A 23,010-nucleotide genomic window follows, 5' to 3' on the forward strand; every position below is an offset into this window, starting at 1 on the left:
ACTAATACCAAAGCACACCTACCCCTCTGAATTGCTTTCTCTGTTCACATTCTTGCCATTTGAGCAGCAGGGCAGCACCAGCTCTCCTCACATATTGCAGCCTGAGAAAACAGCTCCAAAGGGCCAAAAGAAGCAAATAAAATGTATTTGTTATTATGGCTGACCTTAGGCAGGCAGTATGTGGAGCTGCGGGAATCATTCACGGAATCTCTGATTATAAGTATGGTGATAACTGGTAAGACTGTGCTGAACTACTGTGAAACAATTCAGGTAGTCAGCAAACAGGGCTAATTGCTAGTTTGGGGGAGATTATGGGTAATTTACTGCCCACTGAGGGCTTCTACCTAAAAATAAGCTTTTTTTTTTTTTCTCCCTTTGGACAGCACTTGCATGTTAATGTAGAATTCCTGATGCAATTACATGTGAAGAGGACATTCAGATGCACTTCCATAAATGCCCTTCTGCTTCTCAATTACATTAACTGTCTTTGTAGATCCTTTGATAGAAACCATATTCTTCACTTTTTTTTAAAATAGCGAACAGGCGCTGAGCTAGACTTTGCTGTTATCCAAGATGTCCCGATCAAAGGGCTGAGGGTAACACAATAAACACAAGGAAAGAAACTCCCGGTGGTTTCCAACACAAACTAACGGGGAAGTGTCAAGCGAGCAGCTACTGACAATTCCAGCCCCAAAACGAAATGTTCCTGTGTGAAACTCCACCTTTGAGAAGGAAGAACAAACACCCACAGAGTGTTTTGGCTATAATTACTTCATTTAAGGGGAAAAAGAAAAAAGTACTGGATTCGGTTTGCTAAAGTCAAGACATTAATATTTTTGGCATGTAAAGATGTAAACCAAATGTTTAAATGAAATGTCATCCCCTGGGTTCACATTTGCCCACTGAACTATGGTGCACACCCTCCACAGACCTTCATACAATACACATTTTTCAGTTCATTGAAGAAGGCCCCTGCTGCTTCTCAAGGAAAACTAACTTGCAGAAGCAAAATAAACACTGGCGTGGCACTGCAGCAGCGGAGCCTCGGAGCACAGATGTGCAGCACTGCCGGCTTTTCCATCAGATAAGGAGCATCCAGACATAATCACTCCAGTGTCTGGGACACGGCGCACGCTGCGGCGCTGCCCAAGTATGGCCTGACAGACACATGCAGGGCCGGGAGGCAAGGAGCTGACAGCGCTGCAGAACAGGCCTGTTATGTCTATAGCCAAATGTTTGTGTAATTTAGCCTGGGCTTTGAAATAGCCTCAGAAATCGGGGCACAAATGGAGCTTTGTGAGGAGCTGCCAGGGATGTACCTGCTGCACGGGGACCTTGGCCAGAGGAGGGGCAACCTGGGGCTGTCACACCGAGAAGCTTCCGTCCATCCCCCATCCAACCAGCGGGGCTGCTACAGGGCTGCTCCTGCAGAAAAACTTTTATATATATACATGTGAAGGCCAGCAAGATGGTTAGAAGGGTGGAGCACCCCTGTGAGGAAAGGCTGAGAGAATTGGGGTTGTCCAGCCTGGAAAAAAAAAGGCTCTGGAGTCACCTATTTGCAGCCTTCCAGTACCTGAAGGGAGCCTGCAATGGAGAGAGACCATTTCCAAGGGCCTGGTGTGACAGGACAAAGGGGAATGGCTTCAGATGGAGAGGAGGTTTACATTGGCTATTAGGACAAAAAGTCTTCTCTGTGAGGGTGGTGAGGCCCTGGCACAGGTTGCCCAGAGAAGCTGTGGCTACCATCCCTGGAAGGGTCCAAGGCCAGGTTAGACAGGGCTTGGAGCAACCTGGGACAGTGGAAAGTATTCCTGACCATGGCAGAGAAGCCTGAGATGAACTTTAAGGCCCCTTCTGACCCAAACCATTGTGTGATTCTGTGATATGTATATTTATGTCTTTATATGCACACACAGAGACATACATACAGATGTACACACACACACACGTATATTATACATATTTGGCCTCATGTTTAACTGTGTCTAACTGCGCTGTGGCATGCAAAGGGTTACTACTGACTGCTTTTAGGCAAGACACCTCTAAAAAAGCAAAAAGAAACCCCAAAACTAAATGTAACCCTACAGAAATACAGCTCCCAGGGCTTGTGGTAGTTCCTATTAAGATATACAAAGTATCTCAGCAAGGGAAAATTTAACTTACATACAACGCATGATTTTAAGTAAAGAAATATTGATGGGGGGGATGGGATGGACAAGTATTTTTTTAGCTCTAATTTATGGCTGAGCAGCTTCATTTTAGGTACTTCATGGGAATATTTTAAACCAAGCCTGCATAATATTAAAATAAGTTAAAATGTATGTAAAATTTATGAGAGCATGTCAGGTGCAATGCTTGATAAAGTAAGTTTAATGCTTCAGAATTTTTTTCTTCAGGCAGAGAAAGCTGAATCCTGCAATTCTAGGTTACAGTATAATTTTAGAAACTCTTTTCCATTATACCATTCTTTTATTAATGAGATCCAACCCAATTTAACAAAAAGAGGTAAATTCCTAAAGAGTTTGTGGAAAGTGCTCAGCAGGTTGGAAACTGGGAGTGTGTGATAAAAGGGGGCATTCTCCTGTTCACAGCATCTATTCCATTTCACAAAAACACAGAGGAAATCAATTCCCAACAAACTTTCCAAGGGTGCCTCTCCAGGGCGGTTTTCCTCCTGGAAATGCCGCCTGGCTCCGTGAGCAAACGAAAGCTTTGGCAGTTGACAGGAGCTGTACATCACTTTGAAAACTCTTCATTTACCGGGGGCGTGTCATATTGCTTCATTGTGTGACACTCCCAATTATCGTGACAGAGCTAAGTGACAGAGTACTGTCACCCCACTGCAGATCCAGAGCAGCTTCTTCCCATTTTTCTGCCTGGTCATGGGAACGTGGCTGAGCCGGTACAAAGGAGCGGCAGGAGCTGCAAACGGGCTGCAATGGCTGCAAACTGCTCTGCTCTATTAAAAATTCAGCTCCTCGGCAATATTAAATCTGAATTTACTTCCATCAAACAGAAACTTAGCATATCTCATTCTTCCATTATAAAATATTGACATCAGGAAGAGTGAATCCTGAAATGAAGATTATAGATGAAAACTATGTGCTTGGTAATTATCATTTTTTTTCTTTGTTATTATTCCTTTCCTCTGAGGATTGCACAGGCTGTTGCAAACAGTAATGAAGTTAGCATGCAATGCCAATGCAAAGTGTGCTGCAAAGTTATTCCTTCCCTCATTATGGATGAGGGAGGCGAGACAGCGGGAGGAGGAAGATTTCCCCAGCCAAACCCGCACACGGGTGGGACAGCCCCCACCTCACGTCTCAATCAGCATCCCTGGTGAGGAGACCCTCAGTGCCATCTTGTTTCTGTCTCCCTTTGTTCTGCCATTTCCCTGGGCTTTTTTAGGTCTGTACTGGAGCTCAGAGCTATTAATATCAATGACACTTTTTTTGTCACAAACCAAGCAGCCGGTTCACAAATCCTTTCACTGCCCTGCAACGCTCTCAAATAACCAGAGCGCTGGAAAACACAGTTCCGGGTGTGGAAACGTCCAACCCCTCATCCCAACAGCCCTTCTTGAGAAGGGCTCTTCACACAGACACCACAGTGTGAAGAGATCAATGTGCTGGCCAACCTGCACTGGGATAACCCTTTAGTTCCTGCCTGTGGAGACAGCCCGTGGCTTGGCATGGCTTCCACCCCAAGAGCCATGGCACCACCCCCTGAAATTCCCACCTGGCTGATAAACTTAGTCCCAGCTGGTGCTTCTCTCCAAGGTGACCACGCAGAGAGGTCCCGCTTGGTGGGATGGGGTTGTTTGAAGGCCTCCTCCACATCCTCTTGAGCCCTGCTCGTGGCCTGCAGATGTTCTTGAGGAGTGTGATGTATCCCAGGTGCGACATCGCATGCCGAGTCTGTCTCATGTGCTTCCTACCAAAATCAATCCAAGTCAATAAAGTGCCCACCCTCCTCCCACTGTGCTTGCAGAGGTTCAAAGCAGGACCAATTACTCTTAAGGTGGAATTGTCAGGTGTCAGATGAGAACAGAGAAGTTGAAGCAATATGTATAGAAACAGATTTATTTAGAGCACTTGAAGAATTTGTTTTGCTATCAACAGGTCTATAAGAAGTGCTTTTATAGTACAGTCTAGTAGAAACTGATGCCTTGCAAAATGATAGGGGAATGTTGTTTGTTTTTTGGTTTTTTTTCCCTTTTCTCTTCTTTTGGTGCCAATCAAACACAGAGCTGCCCCCCAAAGCACGTAAACTCACACCCAAGCTCCGGGCAGCCATGGCAGTAAAGCTCCTGACCTTGAAGGGCATTTGGTCACAACCCTTCTTGCTAAACATATCCCTTTCTGGTTCCCATTTCTCCAGGCTTCATTTCTATATAATATATAAATATCTTTGCCATGCACTCGGTTTTTTGTGTTTGGTTCCAAAACTGAGAACCCTGCCAGTCTCCAAGTCTAAAGCTTCATGTGAACCTCCCTATCCCTGCCAAGCCCACAGCACACAAATATCACAGCGTATTACAATCACACAAGATGTTCCCAAGTTTAACAGTTCCCATCCCAGAATACCAAACCCCTCTCCTAGCATTCCCAACAAATCAATATGCATTATTATTACATGCTCAGATACTACATCAGATTTCTGCTCATGCCAAAATTTCAGCTAGCTGTTCCCTGGAGTATTTATGCTTGTGTACTGTATTTAACAACAGCCCATTCAAAATGCTCACAGCTCCTAGGAATGAAATGCACATAATTTAGGAATAGCTGTCTGGCTATTCAGGCATCATGCTGTGTCAAGGGAAAATTAAATCTCTGACTCTCCCCCTCTCCTAAAACAAACCTGTACTTTGCATCGTATTTTGGGGAGCTGCACAGAAGTTTCATAAAGACCAAGTGGCCTTGACTCTTTTTTCCCTGTTTAATGGCAGTGCCTCCCCATTAATGCTCCAAAATGATACAGTAGTTTGAAAAAAAAGCTCTCAGCATGCAGGCATTGTATCACATTAAGAAATCAGGATTTTCTAGGCACTGCACAGCATTAATTACACTGAGCATGCTGCAAATTTAAATTAAATGATATGCCATGTTCTGTTGTAAATATCAAAATGGATTGCAAGATAGAACCCCATATTGGCATTTGTGCACTGAACAGGATCAGAAAACCTCTATGATATGTAATTTCTTTTTATTTTAAGCATATGTGATGCAAATGTGGTTTTTATTTTCAGGAGTACCTAAGAGCACACACATGTACAGGTTAGAACTTGTCTGTACTGAAAAAAACCCCTAAACAAGCCCTCTCTTAATAATAACAACAACGATAAAAGAACCAAAAAAAAAAAAACCCTCTTTGCCTTCATTTCCTTTCCAACATAAAAGAATAAATTATGCTTCTCTTCCCCTCCAACAACTATTTATGATGTAGGGACTGGAGGGCACCGAGAGGAAAATGGGGAATACGAGGGGCTGGAGCAGGTCAGCAGGAGCAGGAGGATCGGATTTTGTCATGTGGGTTGGAGCACCAGGCTCCCATGGAAGCAAAAGCTGAGGGGGTTCAACTCACTCAAGCAGGGAAGGGCTGCTCTTCCAGCTGGAATTTCAGACAGGAGCAGAGGGAGAGGTGAGCTGGGGCTGTCTCGACTCTGTGGTGATGAGGGAAGCCTGATTTGGTGATGCCATGGGAAGAAGTGTCTGAAGAGAATATAAACAATAGACTAAAGCTCTGTCAGTATTTGTATTTTTCTTGGCATTGGTATTTTACAGTTTTATACTATCAGGTTGAATGGTCACAATCTCAGCAGCCTCTGCCCTTAACAACTGGATGAGGAGTATTTCTACTGTAATTTCACATATTTCTATGTGACTAAATACTAGAAAAATATTTTATAACTTTGCATATCAGGGAAAGGATAACATTTAGTTAATTCTATAGAAAAGGCCTTAAAAATCTGTATTTTGGGGGGCTTATTTAAGGCCTTGATGAAATGATGAGCACTGAGCTGAGACCCACAGGTGAGTGCCAGTCTGAACTGGCACAAGGGCACAAGGCATGAGGGAGATGCAGCAGAGGGCAGGGACATGCAGAGTCACTGACTTTTCTTCAAACCCAGCATCACCACATTCTTTCTAAATTATCTTCTCTCTGTGTTTTGCTCCTAGGCCTTGTCTTCCTGTCCCATTTTGCAGCAGTCCTGTGTGTGGGAGAAGTACAACTGTGGGACGCCTGATGAAAAGAGGTGGTTGAACAACTGGCCTTCAGCTCTGTCACCTTTTTTTGGTGCTTGCAAAAAAAAAAAAAAACCAAAGCAAAACCAACCACACACACACACACAAAAAAAAAAGACAAAAAAAATCCAAGCCAAAGATAGTTTATGTACAGCTCAGGAAGCTCTCAGCAATGAGTGTGTCTGTGATTTAATAACACACCTACCCAAAATGACACTTCTTCTACTACTCACTGAGAAAAAGAAAGCACAGCAGCATACAAGGCACTGCTATTGCAGCAACAAGCAGCCAAACTACCAGGTATTTATTTTTCAATGTACACAATTATTGGGGGAGAATAAAAATTACTCTTTGACACTCTGACAGAGCTGTAAAAAGCCCTGTGCTTGCCCTACTCCCATGGTCCTGACAAGAAACACCTCACAAATTCTAATAAATAGAGAATAGAAATAAATACTTTAACTACACAGCATCGGGTTTCAAATGGCTTTCTGAATCAGAAAGTGCTGCTAGTCCATCTTCCTTATTTCCACGCTCTGTAATGGTGGCTCTCCAAAAGTCAAAGTGAGATGGATACTACTAGGATCACAGACACTACACTGGGAAACCAAGTATCAGTGGGTACATCCAGATTTATGGTAGGTGATGGCAGTAAAGTGAAAGTAAAACTGTTTGCACAGTCTGTATTGTTGGCCATTACTGTGTATTTGCCCTTTTTTCTTGTTTAGCTGCAGCTGGAAGAATGGAAAATTGTACCTTCTGTACAGTATTAGAAGACACTTTCTGATCGTAAGGTCAATCAGACTGGTTTAGCTGCTTGAGGTATTTATGGCACCATCACTCAGTGTCTTTAAGGAAAGGTTAGATACATTTATGGGAAAGGTATTTTGCAGAAGCTTTCCTGCTTCATAGAGGTCTTGGACAAAATGACCCAGGAGGCCCCTTCCAAGTCTATCAAATGTGGTTCCCTGATTGATGCTGTTTCCCCCCAAAGTCTTTTCAAAACACAAAGCACTGTTATAAAATTTAATATGATACACTATATAACTTTAACACAATGCCATTTTCTTATAGGAAATGGTTAGCTGGTAGCACAGGAGCCTCGTGCAAGAGGAGAAAAAGGTAGAAAAAAGAAATAGCAGTGCAGTTTCTCTGCTGAGGGATATCGACTGTAACATTTACTCTGTGTCTGAGCGTGGACTCAGCTGTGCAGGGGACACCAAGGCAGGGAAGGGTATAAGGAACCCAGGCTTATTTATTTCTCCAGAAAAGCCTGACAAGGCCCGAGGTAATTTTCTATGCCGTGCAATGATCATTCCCTCAATGCTGGGAAGCAAATGGACACCCGGCTCTCCTTGTAAATCACTGCCTGGTGCTGGATCAGCGGGGCCGAGGCAGAGCTGCCTGGGGAGCAGGAGAGTCCCAGCCCTCCTGCACAGGGCCAGAGCTCGGGTGTGCCCTGCATCAGTGAGGACACCCCACATGGAGAAGAGCCCGTCCTGGCACTCATCACTCTGTGCCATGGCTCTGCATGGAGCAGGCAGAGCAAATCCCTGAAAACTGTGAGCACCAAAAACTGCACTTCTAAAAAAGGGCAGCAGCACCCCGGTAACGTGTCTGTCTGCTGACTACAGACTCAGCAAGAGAGCCTGGGCACATTGCCCCCGTCTGAATGCAAGATTGTTTGTCAGGCAGAAAGCTCTCCAGGTCTTCTATGTTTCCACAAAACCATTCAGTAAAATGATGATATTCTTCTCCCTACTCTACTTCCCTTTTCTCATTTTGTTTTAATTTGCTGAATGTTTCCTAAATTGGCTTTTTTTTTCCTTTGAAACCAATAATATATTTAAAAATTAAAGTCATGTAATGATTTTAAAAAAAAATAAAATAAAAACCCAACCAGATCCTCTGGGCCATCTGGTTCAGATGCTCTGGTCAGCCTCCACTGCTCTGCAGTAAGTTTTAATTTTAGATTTTCACAGGGGAAAAAAAAAGAAAGGAAAAAAACCCCAGAATTTTATTGAATTGGAGTTTGCTCTCAAAATAATTTTATACTAACCTTTTTATTTTCACTCCAACTGATTTAGTTAAAGGCCAAACTCTTCTTCCAAAAATCAGCTCCCAGCCCCCATCTTCTTGGGATAGCCCTGACAGGAAATAACAACATCCATACACAGACACTCTGAAGCCTTTTGAAGTCTCACAAATGTGAGCTGTTCCCTTTTCCAGAGCAGGCTGGGATTAACTCTTTTATTAACCTTATAACCTCATCCATGAGAAAGAAAAATAGCCAATCCCTTTTATTTTATTTCGTTTAAAATCTGGATGCGTGCTGCCTTCTCTATCCAAACATTTGGGAGCTCACCCTACAGACAGGAGCAAAGAAGCCCACGGAAAGCCCCCTCTCCCTGAGGAGCTCCCCAAAACCCCCCTTGGGCCCTCCCATTATGTTGCACTCAGTGTCAAAGTTTGTGTTTTCACTGGAAAATATTTTTGCCTTACAGGAGGGTTGTGTCTCTCTGTATTGGTGGGAGCAAATAACAACCTTTTGGTCCTTTTCAACACATTGCATCAATGCATTTTCCTGATTTCCGTGTCAAAAGAAGCATCTTTTAGCAGAATGAAAAATCTGACCTGGGTGTAATCCTGACAGTGCTCCAATTGCTCATCCTTACCTTCATCCCTGCACTGCAGTGCAGAGTAAGAGGCTCACATTGGAATAGCTCTTCTCACCAGTGTCAAAATGGTAAAAATTTGCTCAGAGAGTGACATGAGCAGGAATTTCAAAGGCAGGAAAATTTATCTCCTGCTCTTTTTCTTACACTATGGTGCACTGTGGTGGTTGGAAGATTTAACTTCCAAGCATCCCATCTGTATAAATCCTAGTGGAAAACAACTCCCCAGCTTCTTTGTTAGGGTGTTGAGCTCAGCAGCTGGAATCTGCCAGGGAATGATAGCCAAGATAAGGAAGGAGAAAACCTTTCCTGTAGCCTTCAGGTGTTGGTCAAGGGTCAGGATTGGGGAACAGCAGAGCTCTGTGTGTTACACGAGGTCACGGCTCTTGGTGTAAGGACCAGGGGTTTGGGCCAGTCCTGCCTCTGCCCTGCTCAGCTCAGCCCATTCACTGCTCTGGTGATACAGCCCCTCTCGGGCTTTCTGCTTTTCAAAGGTTTACACTCGGTTTAAATCTCAGGCGAAAGCTCCACTTTAGCTTTTAGGAGACCAAGACACTTAAAAGACTCCGATGGGAAAGACAAGTGAGGAAGGCAGAATTTCTCTCCCTTGCAAAGGCATTCAAATACCACTTGGATGAGGAGTTTCCAGCTGCTTTGCTGGATAAACAGACACAGCACAGTTCTAATGTGCAGGGGTGCCCTTCACACCAACAGGCAGAGAAAAGAGGCAATGGGAAGAGTAAGAGGCACCAGAATAAAAAAAGGTACGATCCAACTGAAATTTTACCCTCTTTGATTTTTGAAAATGGGAAAACCCATTCGGGATCAGGGATTTCCAGACTGGGCTGTATGCACCATTAATTGTTCCATGAAGCAGAGCTGGTCTGCTATTGTTGCATCCTCCAAAAACAGCTGTTACTATGAGCTCTGTGGGACTCAGGAACTCCATTTCCCAGTTTTCACTTAGTACTTCAGTGATCATATATAAATAATAGTAATGATAATCATAACAATACCTGGCTTGCCATTATGCTGTACTCAGTCTTTGTGATGCTCTCTCACTATAAAATCTGGGTATTAAACACTTTAACTGAAACTCTTAATAAAACAGAGATATTTTTACTTGGGCTGTTATATTCACAGAATGATCACAAAGCACTTCACAGAATCAAATGGAAGTAGCCAGTCTGATCCTTGTTTAGAGGATTTTGTGCATCTCAGCAGTGTGGAACAAAGCTGCTGTATAACAACTGTCAAACATACCATGTGTTGGGGTTTGTCCTGGCTGAGCAGCATCCAAAAGCTTGGGGTTTGTCCTTCAGATTGGCGTCGAAGTATGTAAAGCCACCACAAATTACACAAGAGGGACTGGATGGTCTTACTGACTAGAGAAGAACGGGCTGTGATGTCACATTATCAAGGTCCCTGGGTCAGAAAGAAAAAAGAAAAAAGGTTATAATTTTCCTGGTTTAGAAAAAAGCCATGGAAGTCTTGGAGCTGAGTACTGAGCAGCCTCCGTGGAGTCACTGCAAGGAGACAAGGCAAATGCTGGCCCTGCAAATGCTCACGGTAAATGGCGCCTTCCGAGGTCTGAGAGGGTCTCCAGCTTTGGGCCCTGTACCAGGTACTTCTGGAGCTGTGAGACAGTGAAGGGCTTTGTTCCCTCCTGTATAATTGATAAATTACCATTGTTAGCACTAAACAATACAACTGAGCACAGAATGGAAACACGCTAATGCTTTATCCAGCTCCAGCAATTCTGCTCGTGTGCTCACACTGTTCTTAAATGTGCTAGGTATTTGTTTGATGAAACAATAAGTTTTAGAAAAGAGAAAAATAAGAACTTCAAAGATAATAAAAACCTTGACTACATACTTTACCACAGGCAGCTGTGAATAAGCTTTAGTACTCTTTATTTTTAACATTCCAGATATGTAATTTAATGCAGGTCTAATGACAGTCTCGAACATACTGCTTTAATCGAAATTGTTCAAGCTCTGTTCTGTGACAAGGGCTCACAAGATACCAGCAGGGTTGTCCATTTTCCCCACTTCTGTAGGGAAAAGAAAAGGGAGAGGAGGGGGACACTCTTGAACTTATGTTGCTATTGATGTGTAATATACAATAAAAAAACCAGTTAAATTTCAATTACCCACAGGTAATTATAATTTTATTGTTTGACTGTACTATGGGGAATTTTGTAATTCCCAAGACTAATAATTTTCTATAATTTTACAGGTTGTCAAATAAACTATTAAAGATTATCTTTGAAAAGGATTCTGCAATTGTAAGGACATATCATACTGTTCCTGTACATTATTAGTAATTAGAGATCCCTGGATAGTGAAATACCCACACTATATGCTAGCTGCTGGATACCATATTTTCTCACAGCCTCCTGTAATCTTGAACCAAAGCTTTCAAACTTCTCAGCCATTGTAGCCTGAGTCACGTCCAAACTTTTATTAATATTCACTGAGCACTCATTAAGCAATTCTGGTGTGTTCGATCCATTAAACCTGTGCTTCCTGACAGGGAAAAGCAAAGGCTCCCAGGTCCATCCCAGAGCATGGAAACAAACACAAACGAGCTCATTCTGAGCTCTGTCCCCTGAAGAGGAGTTAGGGAAGAAGCAATGTTTATACCAGCACAGAAGATGTGAATCTGCCCTGACAGTGCCTTTTGACAATGATGTGGCTTGCACAACAAGAGGGAGTTGTGCTTCCTGATTTTATCCTAAAAATACGCATAGATGCAGATATGTTGGGGATCAGCATCACATGTCCACAAGGAGTGGAATGGCAGGAGCAAGGTCTCCAGCCCACAAGAAGCAGATGAATTGGGAGTATTCCTTCATCCTCATCAGCAAGTTCCTCAGATTTACTGGAGTGTTGGTGAGGAACTCCCCAGCCCAGTAGATACCATCACCTGCGCAGCTGAGCAGGCAGCAGCAACTTCTCCCAGGTAATCTGGGAGAAGCCAGAGGCCACTAAAGCAGCATGTGCTGATGGCAGCATCCCTTACCTGTACAGGCCTTGGTGAGATCCTCCCAGCCTTGCAGGGGTGCAGCGCCGAGGAGGAGCAGAGGAGGGATGAGCTGAGAGGAAGAGCAGCCCCTGAAGCGTTGCAGGAGCAGCTGGCACAGCCTGTGAGGGCAGCGAGCTGGGGTTCAGCAGCTGCGAGATGGCTGAGCTCTCGCCCGCAGAGCCATCAAAGGCACCATTCTTAGCTGGCAGCATTGTTTATTGCAGCTGCCCCAGGAGATCATCATTATTTGTTTTATCGGCCTTTTGGAAGGCTGTGTGGTGAGGGCTCTGTGCAGGGGGAACGTCGCTGCGTTAAGAGCGGTCTCAGGACGTGGGGACTTTCAGGCCTCCACCGCCAGGGCCGGGGTTTGCACAGCCCCAGCCTGTGGGGACACCAAGCAGGAGCAGCATCTCAGGGCTCTGGACCCATCTGCAGAGAGGGGTTTGCCCTGCTCCCAGTGCCAGGAAGCCTCTGTGGCAGCTGCAGTGCTCAGCAAGGGGCCTGGTGGGGGATTTCCCTCTCACCAGGGAGCTGAGGGTGGATTGTGTTGGTTTTACGGTGGTGTGGAGCTGGTGGAGCAGTATAAAGATACGGGAGCACAGGGAAGGATTAAGGCCAATGGACTGCAGCTCCCTGCCTTCCTCCAGAGACAACTTGGAGCCCATCAAAGGTATTAAATTTGAGGAGTCACTGTAGACACACACGCTGAGCTCTCTTTTCCAAGGCCTGCTTGCCTTGCTGTCCAGAGCTCATCTGGCACCTATGGGAAGGTGTGGGAAGAAGGAACAGTTGATAATTTGGAAAGCTCTTCAATCAGTGGCATTCCCTGCTCCTGACCGGCCTCTCTGCCTGCTAACCCAGCTCACTGAGACTGAGCCCATTACTCCAGATGATGGGCACTTAAAATAAACAGAGGGAAAATCCAGAGCCCACAGAGGAGGCTCAGTGTGCTTCTGGGTAACAGACAGCACCATACACAAACACAGAGCCCTCCTTCCCCTTAATTCTGGTCTGTGCTTTTCCTGCTTAACACATTCCTTGTTGCAAGGAGAACACGTTCTGACAACTGAAGAGTGAAAGCAATTAGAAACAGAATTAATTGATAAAATTAAAGCCCTGCTTTCCTTATGTTTGTCATATGACTACAAATATTGTCACTCCCATTAATATTAATTAATATAATTATCAATGTTTCTAATCCCTACACATTTTGTTGAAAAGTTACTCTTAGCTCAAGAATATAATTGTTAAGTCGTGGAAATGTTAAGTAGCAGCTAAGCAAGTCCAAAGAATTAATAGCAAACTGTAGTTTATCCAGGGATTAGACTTTTAGCAATACATAATCACCTCTTCATGTGTTCATCCACATAAAATACCTTCCATCCCTCGCTACACTTCTGCCTACTTGTCCTTGCAGTGCACAGTTTTCAAGAATTAAGAAAAAAAGCCAGTAAGTAAATATTCTGTGCAGTTGCACGCTGTTCTTCAAGGTAAGTCACTGCACCAAGAGTTCTGTGCCCACAGCTGAGAGTAAAGTCAAGGTCAATTATCTCAGGCTGAAAGCCCTAATGCAGGAGACTTCTGTGATCAGAATAATCTGTGTAACACTGCAAAGCCTTTGTTTTGGAGTCGAGCAAAGCAATTCCTCTCTCTCCCCGCTTCCCCACGCATTGTCTCTCAGCTGGAATGTCACAGATTACTGGAATAATCCAAGGGGCTGCCCTGCCATGCTGCTGCCAGCTGAGCAGCCTCTCCTGGTACCAGCAGCGCTCCGAGGGCACGGGCACTGGAGCAGAGCCTGCCCCGTTCCTCGACGGACACTCAGCAGCTCCTGCCTGGCACAGCAGGCAGCAGGGCTGGGTGCAGGATTAATCAGCTCTTCTGGAAACCAGCCAAAGTGCTTTAAAGGCCTTTGTTGCAGGGTAGAGGGGTGTTTCTGCTAGAAGAGAATAATGTAATCATTTTGCTATTAATTTTTAATTGTATGTTGCTCTGCATTATTACCAGTCTATACTGATTTTCCTGAGAGAAATGGGGATGCTGTGCAAGTAGTTTCTGTTAGGAATGCTGTTGGGCCACGCTGGAAAAGAAGTGACAGGAAAAAGCTGTTCTTCAAAGTTACTGCAGTCACCTGCTGCTGTCTATTCCTACAAGGTATCACATTAAACACTTACAAAATGCATGAGCTTAAGAAGATTCATGGAGAACTGCCACAGTTTTCCCTGTTGTCAGGTGTTTTTCTTTGCTTGTTTTTGTGGGGGTTTGTTTCTTTTCTTTTTTTTTAATGACCACCCTTTGTAAGGAAAAGTTACTTCTGAGAAATATTTTGCAAGCAAATTAAACTCACTGACGTGGATGAAATCAGTAGCAAGAGTAAGAAATACATTAATTCTTCTCAGAAGACAATCTTTATCAAAAATGCGAAGATGCAGCCCACTGATACAGTTAGACTTTCTGGTAGGAACATGATTGTATCACTCACTTGTGCCCACTCACAAATCCTTCATTTCATCTAAGAGAAAACTGGCCATGAGGGGACAGGAAATCTTTAATCTGCCTTTCTCCATTTCTACAAATATCTGGTTCTTATCAACCCGCATCGAACATGAGCGCCACAAAACCCTCATGTCCTCCACTTCATAAAACAAATGCAAACAAAGCACAGACATGTCTCTAGTGTGAGAAGGACTGAGCACAACAAAGTATTGCATGGCACCAAGGCTGCAGAGCACTTCTGAAAAGGCAGCACTGCCTGCACATTCGGGAAGAAGAAATCAATTAGACCCAGAAACAAGTTATGCAGAAAAATCTACACTTTGCCGCTGACCTAAGTATCAGGAGGAGGGTAAAACGGGCCCTTGATCTGTTCCCCCCAATATTTGAATATTATCCTTTGTAAAGAAAAATCATGGCTTTTTCTTCCTTGAATCCCTAATACTAATTATGTGTTTCAATATAATACTGCTTGTATTACACCATATCCTATAAAGTATAATCCCTATAAAAAATCACACAATGATAAATATTTTTAAACTATCTATTAATGTATCAATAAAATAAACATGTATAAATATATAGTTAGTTAGCTTAAATATCCATATACTACTACATGTCAAAAGTAATTTTATTTTGGGGCAAATATTCAAGGTTGCCCATAATTTTTTGGACAGCTGGGAAATTCTGGTGAAAATTTGCAAAGTTTGCACTGAATTCAGTTGAATTAGCTTCAAAATAGAGAAATAGATGATTTGATAGAGAAGAATTAGATACATTAAATTTTAAGTTAAAAAGAAAATACCCAGAATTTTTCTGTCTGGCAGTTCTAAACTGCAGTTTTAGTCCTAGCATAAGCCCATGATCATCAGTGAAAAATGTGCCTTTGGCTTCTCCATATCCAGTGCTGCAGAATCTCCAGGGGTGATTCAGGAAAGCTCTGGAACATTCACAGTAAGTCCAGTAAGCACTTTCCCAAATAGTGATTCTTTCCTCAGCTGGGGCCAAAATAGGTCAAGTAAATGGAAAACCAAAAATGCAGACTGTGAAGCAACCTGCCCATAATTCCCCATCAAATCAGAGATTAAACCTCTTGTACAGTAGCCTCTTCTAGGGGGACTGCATTCATCATTCCAGGAATTAGTTTAATCAAGGCTTATTACTGCAAAACTTCCAATACAGTATATTATTCATTTGGATTATGCTGTTGCGTCACAGCTTTGAAAAAACAAAACACAAACTACTGAACTTGCAGTCACCTTTGGTAGCGAGGTTCTGTTCTCTGCCTGTTTGAGATATTTCTTTCCGTCTCCTGCACCATCATGTTCCAGTTCCTGAGAGCTGTAGATATTTATTCAGTGCCCTTCTATCTTGGCCATCACAAATAGCTCTCTGATAACAAATCACACTCCCTGAGCATCATTTGCTACCAGAAAGGATCCTCAAGAAGCACATGCTCCATGACACAGGATATTCCCTGCTTTGCTGTCAATGCCATAAAGAGTTTCACAAAATCAGCTTCCTTGCACTGAGAGGGTAAGAATGCATCATCTTAGTAGTTTTACCACTTCTCACTGCCTGTTTAGGCTTCATGCTTAGTCCCTGCTCCCTGGCTCTTCAAATGAATGCTGCTACTTAAACACAGAGAACGATATGTGCTTAGTGAGAGATTCAAGGATTTCAGCCATCAATAGAGGTTTAATTATGTGCTGGTGGATGCTCAGGTACTATAACGATGGCTGTTGTATAAATTGCACAAAGCCAGCACAGAAGAGACCACTCACAGCTCATCGTACACTCTGCTCCTGCAATTTACACAAAATAAAATGTAATGCATGGTATTAACTTGCATCTTCTTCTTGCCTATGTCATAACCCATCATGTAATGTGATGTTATTCCGTGTCGTGTCATGGGTAACATGATGCAACACAATGTCACACTTCAGGAAATATTACTGAGCAAGGGCTGATTCTTGTTAGCAGTTCAGAATGCAAGCCTCTGATCCAAACATATTGTGGCTGTGGCTGATGGGAAGGCATCAAACTGAGAGCTACATTGGGCAAATGTTTTTCTTCTCTGGCTTGGCCAGCAGATGTCCATTTGTCAGGTTTGGGTTCAATTGAGATTTCTTTGTCACGAGCACTTTCTCTTGTAAAAGAAATAGCAATTTTATGGCAAGCCAAATACTGAAAAGAAAAGCCCTTAGAAATACATAATAAATGTATATTAGCGAGACAGAAAATTGGAAAATGGCCACCTGCCAGCAGCCACATAAATTTTGGAGGCAATGCATTTTTCTGCCATTATGCATTATCACAGGAATTGCAAATATTTATTAAAAGTATTAAAATGGTGAGAATGTTAAATGTTTCCTTCAGTAGTGGAAATTCACAGTGCCACATAGAAGATAGGATATTCTGATACAATGTTTATTAAAATGACTTCATTTTATTAGGCTGTCGTACACAATAAATGTGCAGGTACAGTTAAAAAAAGATCTATTGTGGATACGGGAGATTTGTGAGTAACACTTCAAAAAAATAATCTCTTCTGAACTCTATTCATATAAAAAGCATGCTACAAACTTTCATTAACTTCCTTAGAACCAATTATTTTCTGAGCTTATTTTCTTTTTCTGCCATCCCCCTGTATTTTGTTAGTCAATTTGTTTACTCAAATTTTAATGCTTAACAGGATTAAATGCAGTTTATCTTTAATTTATATACAAGTAAGCTGAGTGTATATGGGAGCAGGCAACAAAATACGACGATTATTTCGGGGTTCATTTACAGGTCTAAACATGAATGACTGTAATATATTGGGACCTCGGTATCTTTTCATCCATAAGCAAAACAATATTAAAAGATCAGTGGGAGCTCCATAATATTGATTGAGAAGAAAATCACATTCTGATTTTGCCCACATTTTCTGCTGGGATTAATCACAGTGATTTTGTTTCTGAGGTTTTGTTGCAGCAAGATACAGACTCAGGCACACCCTGACGGGGTCACTTTGCTGCTTGGCTTTGAGCCCCTTCCGGCAGCCCCTGAGCACTGATGGGGACAGTGGCACAACCCCTGCAAGAACAGGAATCTCCAGTGAAAGGAAGGAGGGCGGCTCTTGCCTTCACAACTGAAGGTGTCCTCAGAATAGCTTCTAAAAGTAGGTTTTTTTATTTAGGAAATGAGCAGAGAAATAAGGAACCAGTGCTGAGGTTTTTTTCTTACACAAGTGTTCCTCAGTTCCTTACAGTCCATTAAGGAAGAGGTGGGATTGGAGTCTATCTTGTAGGCAGGGGGTGAAGAGATCAAAGTTACAAGACCTCAGATTTATGGAGAGTCTTATGCAAGGAAAAACCTGCCTCTGGAAGATAAAATTTCAGAAATAAAGGATTTTTCTCTCTGCTTTTATATGGTGCAGTTTTATTCCTTTCTGACAAACACAGAGTGGTGGCAGGCGGAGTAACTTGCACAAAAAAAATGCTTTTTTTTGCCTTGATCCAGGCAGTTTGTATGGATTTGTGGAATACCAGAAGCGGTGCACGGGATTTAGCACAAAGGGTGAGAGTTGGAGGGAGACCTCGGTCACCCCACAGGTAGAGGCAGAGGCTGTGCTGCCTTTAGAGGGGCAGGTGTGACATCCTGTCTCTGCTGCAGAGTCAGAAAGCAGGGCTGGCACTGGCTCTGGCCGAGGCGTTTGTGGGATTCAGTCGGTGTAAAACGAGGAGTCAGCACTTCAAGCAATGCAAACCCGTTTGCTTGGCCAACCTTATTTAATATGAAGCATGTTTTATCTTGATTTAGGTGGTTGTTGTTCTTTAATTAAAGAAATTATGGGAGGTCATTCTCATTAGTTTAGAAGAGTCCTCACAGAAGGGGTTTGCACTGATTTAACCTCAGGGTAAACTGGCACAACTTTTGCATGTAAATAGGATTTAACACTGGACACTTTGTGTGTAATCCAGCTCTTCACTCATGACATTCAAGGAATACTTGGAATACTGACTGAAATAAAAAGATAATGAAGATTAGCTGGGGTCTCACCGTGAAATTTATCAAACGATCTGCGGTGGCAGCCCGGAGCCTCTGCAGCGGCGGGGAGGGCACACCGCAGGGCTCTGTGCTGGGGGCGACGCAGGCAGCTCCGCCTGTCCCTGCGCGGTGACACGGAGAGAGACCCGACCCAAATCCCACCGCTCACGCCTGGCCAGATGGAGCACGGGCTGAGGGGCACAGAAACCGGGCAGCAAGAGGGGAGGGCAAGGTGCTTCCCTTCCCCACTGGCCGAGGAAGCCGTGCCCCGGGGCTGGAGCATGGCACAGGTGCGTGGCGGCGGCAGGGCCACCACTGCCACGGAAAAGATTTGCCATGAAAGGAAAAAAAAAAGGAAAAAAAGGAAAAAAGCAGCGGCATGAGAAGTGCCAACTGAATGGCTCTGTCTTTAATTGGTACCACCAAGGGCTTTGTGTGGTCAGCACGCTTTTCATGTTTATAATAGAATCCCCAAATTCGACTGATCTGAAGGGCATCTGACTGTTTTACATTAATCACAAGCTATACAGCAGAGGCTGAGAGCAAGTGGGCAGATACCCTGGTGGAGTAGCACTAAGGAGCTCTCATTATAATCATCCTGCCGAATCAAAAGAAAAACCCTAAGGCTCCTAATAAAGGAGACCACTGGACTAAACAAATTGAACAAGTAGCTAGACATGCATGAGCTTAAAACTACTGGCGTCAATCAGATTCTCCCGAGCCACTCATTCTGCTCGCTTCTCCAGAGCACACGCGGAGGGGACGCCCGGACAAGGTGACACGTGGCTGCCAGCACAGCCCCAGAGCTGGGCAGGCGGGTACAGGGGCACTCTGTGAAGCCACCTGCAAAGAGTCACTATGGAACGCTTCTCAGACTGATCCAGCACTAAGGAAAGGGCTGCTGTGAATATCTGAGCAGGCTTCCATTCTCACTACTTCCATTGGTTCCTGGTCAGGAGAGATCAAACTAAGGTCTTGGAACTCAGAATTTTGTGTGTCTCTAGGACAGGAAAAAGGTTCAGCACCCTGGAAGCTCTGCCTACTTCTCACCTTCCTGCACCTGCTGAATGGAAGTAATATTCCCTACTGGAAAGGGGGGGCACTGCTTTCTGAAAAAATGCAGTTGGCACTAGTGAAAAATCACAGAAATGGGAGAATAAGAAAATTCTAAATTTAGAAGCATTGGGTTTTGTTTGGTGTTTCTTAAGACAAATGATGGGTAGGTTCCATTACCTATCACCGCTTCTCAAAAGCCATCAGGCAGGAGAGCAAGATTTTGAGTACTCCCTCAAAACTCAAATTAAAAATAAATCTGTGCACAAGAGTGAATACCCAGGGAAGAAGAAGAAACAAAAAATGTTAGGGTCAGTATTTAGTACAGCAACCATGGGGAGATGGAAAACCAGAAAGTTTCGATAGGAACAGATGGACGAGGGATGATGCACCTGAGGGATCAGGTGAAGGCCTCAAAGGAGAGGTTTAATGGAGAGAAGTTCTCTTTGAAGAACTGATGGCTAAAACACTGTCAGCTGTTGAAGCATTGGGAAATTTTCCCTATCTGCACCACAACTATTGTCGCTGGCTCTGTCCCTGTCACCATCTGAGTGGTGGCAGTTTTGCATGGACCCTGCAGTCACCAGGGAGGAGGCAGAACTGGGGCTCCTCTTGCTGGTAGCATTTTGAGAAATCATTGTTATTTATAAATGTAATTTTTTTTTTTTAGTTCATTTCTCCTTTTCCTGTTGGTGTTTTTTTTTCTTTTTTTCCTATTGTTTCTCTTTTTTTTCTTTTTTTTTCCCCACACTGTAATAAATCAACATATAAATGTACTGGTTTATTTCCACCTGGAATGTTGGAAGACAAATAGTACAAAAGATCACTTTGGTCATTTACCATATTGGTTTAGCATGGTAATACTGTTGGGGTTTTTTCATTTCTCATTTCAAGACTGTAAACAAATGCTGCAAGAACAGATCAAATACTCCCTACCTAAGACAGTGCCTCGTGCAATGGAAACATCAAACCTGGATTTTGAAGGCCAAACTGTGCCTCCTTTACTTTTTCACAGGGAAAACTCAGAATTTTGAATTAGCCTGAAATTTGAAACTACATGTTTGCCAAGCAGCAAAAGCAGATGCACCCTTAGCCACGCTAAATCACAAACACATACACACATGGAGATGAGGAAAATGCACATTAAATATGAAAAAGTATTCCTTTCAGGCAGAAGATAAACAACCCTACTACAAATTAGCTCTCGGCCCCGTCAGGTGTGAATCTCTCTTGTCAATACGTACCAAATTCCCTGAGATAGAACCACATGGTCATGAATTTTATTTCTCTCCTGCTTAATTCCTAGTACCACTCTCCCTTGTGGATTTACTCAGGGATGATTTACAGTGGGAAAGGTGACATTAAACACGTCATTGAGCATGCAAAGATGCTGCACTCAAAGCAGCATATGCTTGACTTTGTTAAAAGATGAATGCTGTCAACTCCACAGTGCCCACCAAGATCTGGCCTCCTTTTTCTTCCCAACAAACTTTGAGGAAGATGCAGACATGAGTCTTGACACTGAGAGAAATAAAAGTTAATGTATTCATGACATGATTTCACTTGCAGCCTGATTTAGCAATGTCTTGTCTAGTTTGGATCTGCTGTTGCTTTTCCTAATTTACTCATTGCACAAAGAAAATAAATAAATAAGTGCACTATAGTCTTATTTATCCTTCTTTGGACATTTCTTTACCAGGCAGATGGTCAATTAAGAGCACTAAACAATGACACTGTTTTCTCTGTAAACATTTTTTTTCTAATAGCCTAACAAATGAGAATCTGTGCTGCCATACTGCTGAATACCATCTTGACTTTCTAATTACAAAGAACTGTGTCTTGATAGTAACAATTACAGCTGTAACAATGATGCTGGTACTTGAACAATATAGTTGGAGGCAAAGTGCTTATCGGAATATTCACAAATAAAGGCTTACATTTATGCCAGCGCTGGAGATGGGAGGTTAAACAGTTGGGGGTGGGGAGGTGTAGAAGAAAGGTTGAAAACATTGGTTTAGTAGCTACAGATGTGAATTTGAATCCAATTACATGACAAGCGGGGGGGGGGCTGAAGCATGAAAAGATGCTGTTTCCTTCTGTTTGGCTAATCAATAGGTTAAAGGGTTAGTAAAATTAACATGTTAATAACATTCATTTTGCTATTTATGTACCGGTCATAGTATCTGCAGAGAACTATGTCTTGTGACTAATCCACATGTTTTTATGCCTGCTTTTTCCCTTTTTCATCTGAAATGCTGAAATGGTCAGCATATTTTTTCCCCCAGTGTGACAGAAATTAGCTTCTCAAATCTCTAATTTACCCTACCTTTCTTATTTAACTTCTTAAATCCAACCCATCCAAAGTTTGGGTGGGTTTTTTCCTTTTTTTTTTGAATGCAAAGCTCCCCTACCCCAAAGAAAAGGGGCAGTGCAGTCGCTGAGCTCAGCACAGATCCCCAGCACAGATGTCCCAGGGGAGCACGTTGGCACCGGGGTGTCGCAGTAGCATCTCAGAGGGAATGGGTTCCTTGGAGGAAGCTCATCCTCCTGCTGCTTCCTCCATCATCCCTGGTGCCACAGGACCCCCAGCCCTTGGCACTGCTCTGTGCCCACAGGCAGGGTGGCTTTTGCCTCCTGCGCTCCCTCCCTCGCTCGCGTTCCCACTGCGCTCCAACCGCTCTCCAAGCCGTAATTTAGCCCACGCTTATTAATCAGTGCACATAATTTGTCTCTAATGCTGTCAATTTAAGATGGCAACCTGACTTTTTTTTGGAGGGGGCAGGGTCAACAATTTAATGAATCTCGTCTGCATTTTAATTCAGACCTAATAATCTGCCTCTGGCAGTTTTCTTAGAAAAGCACAAGGTTTTCCAGGATTTTCTTTCATCAAATCCAGCACAATGGGATGTTTACCTTCCTGCCTTGGATATGCTCAGCCCAGGGTAAGTCACACACAGACCTACCTTAATCAAGGTAGGGGACATGGCCTAAATCCCCTGATTTGGCCTTTGAAGGGTTTTCCTGGGGAGGAAGGAGAAATCTGGGGCTGTGCAGTCCCTTTTCTGCACAAACTGGTGCACAGTTGTAGACACAAAACCTCAGACTTCCATGACTCGCTGCCCCTCATGGAATAACTTCACAAATGGTCAGAGCATCCAAGGCACAGCTCCAGAAGAGCTTTCTTTAGCTATCCCCATGCTTTTCTTTTTTTTCCTTTCTACAGTAAAGTCCCACAGGAGGGAAAAATGATAGAGAAAGGAAAGAGGGTGCAGAAAATTCCATCCTCCTGATGAACCAGCATGGATGGGTTTGTCTCATTGCAATGGCAGGAGGCTTGCACCCAACGGAGCAGCTCAGCAGCCTTCCCTAGGTCAAAATAAATAAAATTCCCCAAAGCAGAGGCTCTGGATGCCCATGTCAGATGTAACCAGAATAGACTTGGTTATTAGGAGCGCTGTGACTCTGCCCAGCGCTGACAGGAG

At 43.4% G+C, this 23,010-nt stretch overlaps 1 long non-coding RNA gene across 5 annotated transcripts in view; it reads right to left on the reverse strand.

The window, feature by feature from the left end:
• LOC119698844 overlaps positions 1-23,010 on the reverse strand; it is a 193,687-nt gene that overhangs the window by 3,732 nt on the left and 166,945 nt on the right. The window contains exons 10-11 of one of the 5 annotated variants that reach the window (XR_005256287.1): positions 1,320-10,348; positions 23-113 (exon numbers count right to left, since the gene is read on the reverse strand). This is a non-coding gene — a long non-coding RNA (uncharacterized LOC119698844). Of the gene's footprint in view, positions 1-22; positions 10,349-23,010 lie in introns of all 5 variants that reach the window. The other 4 variants (XR_005256286.1, XR_005256284.1, XR_005256288.1 and 1 more) reach the window with 4 other exon arrangements.

This window comes from Motacilla alba, chromosome 3 (genome assembly GCF_015832195.1).
Source record: "Motacilla alba alba isolate MOTALB_02 chromosome 3, Motacilla_alba_V1.0_pri, whole genome shotgun sequence".
Lineage (NCBI taxonomy): Eukaryota > Metazoa > Chordata > Aves > Passeriformes > Motacillidae > Motacilla > Motacilla alba.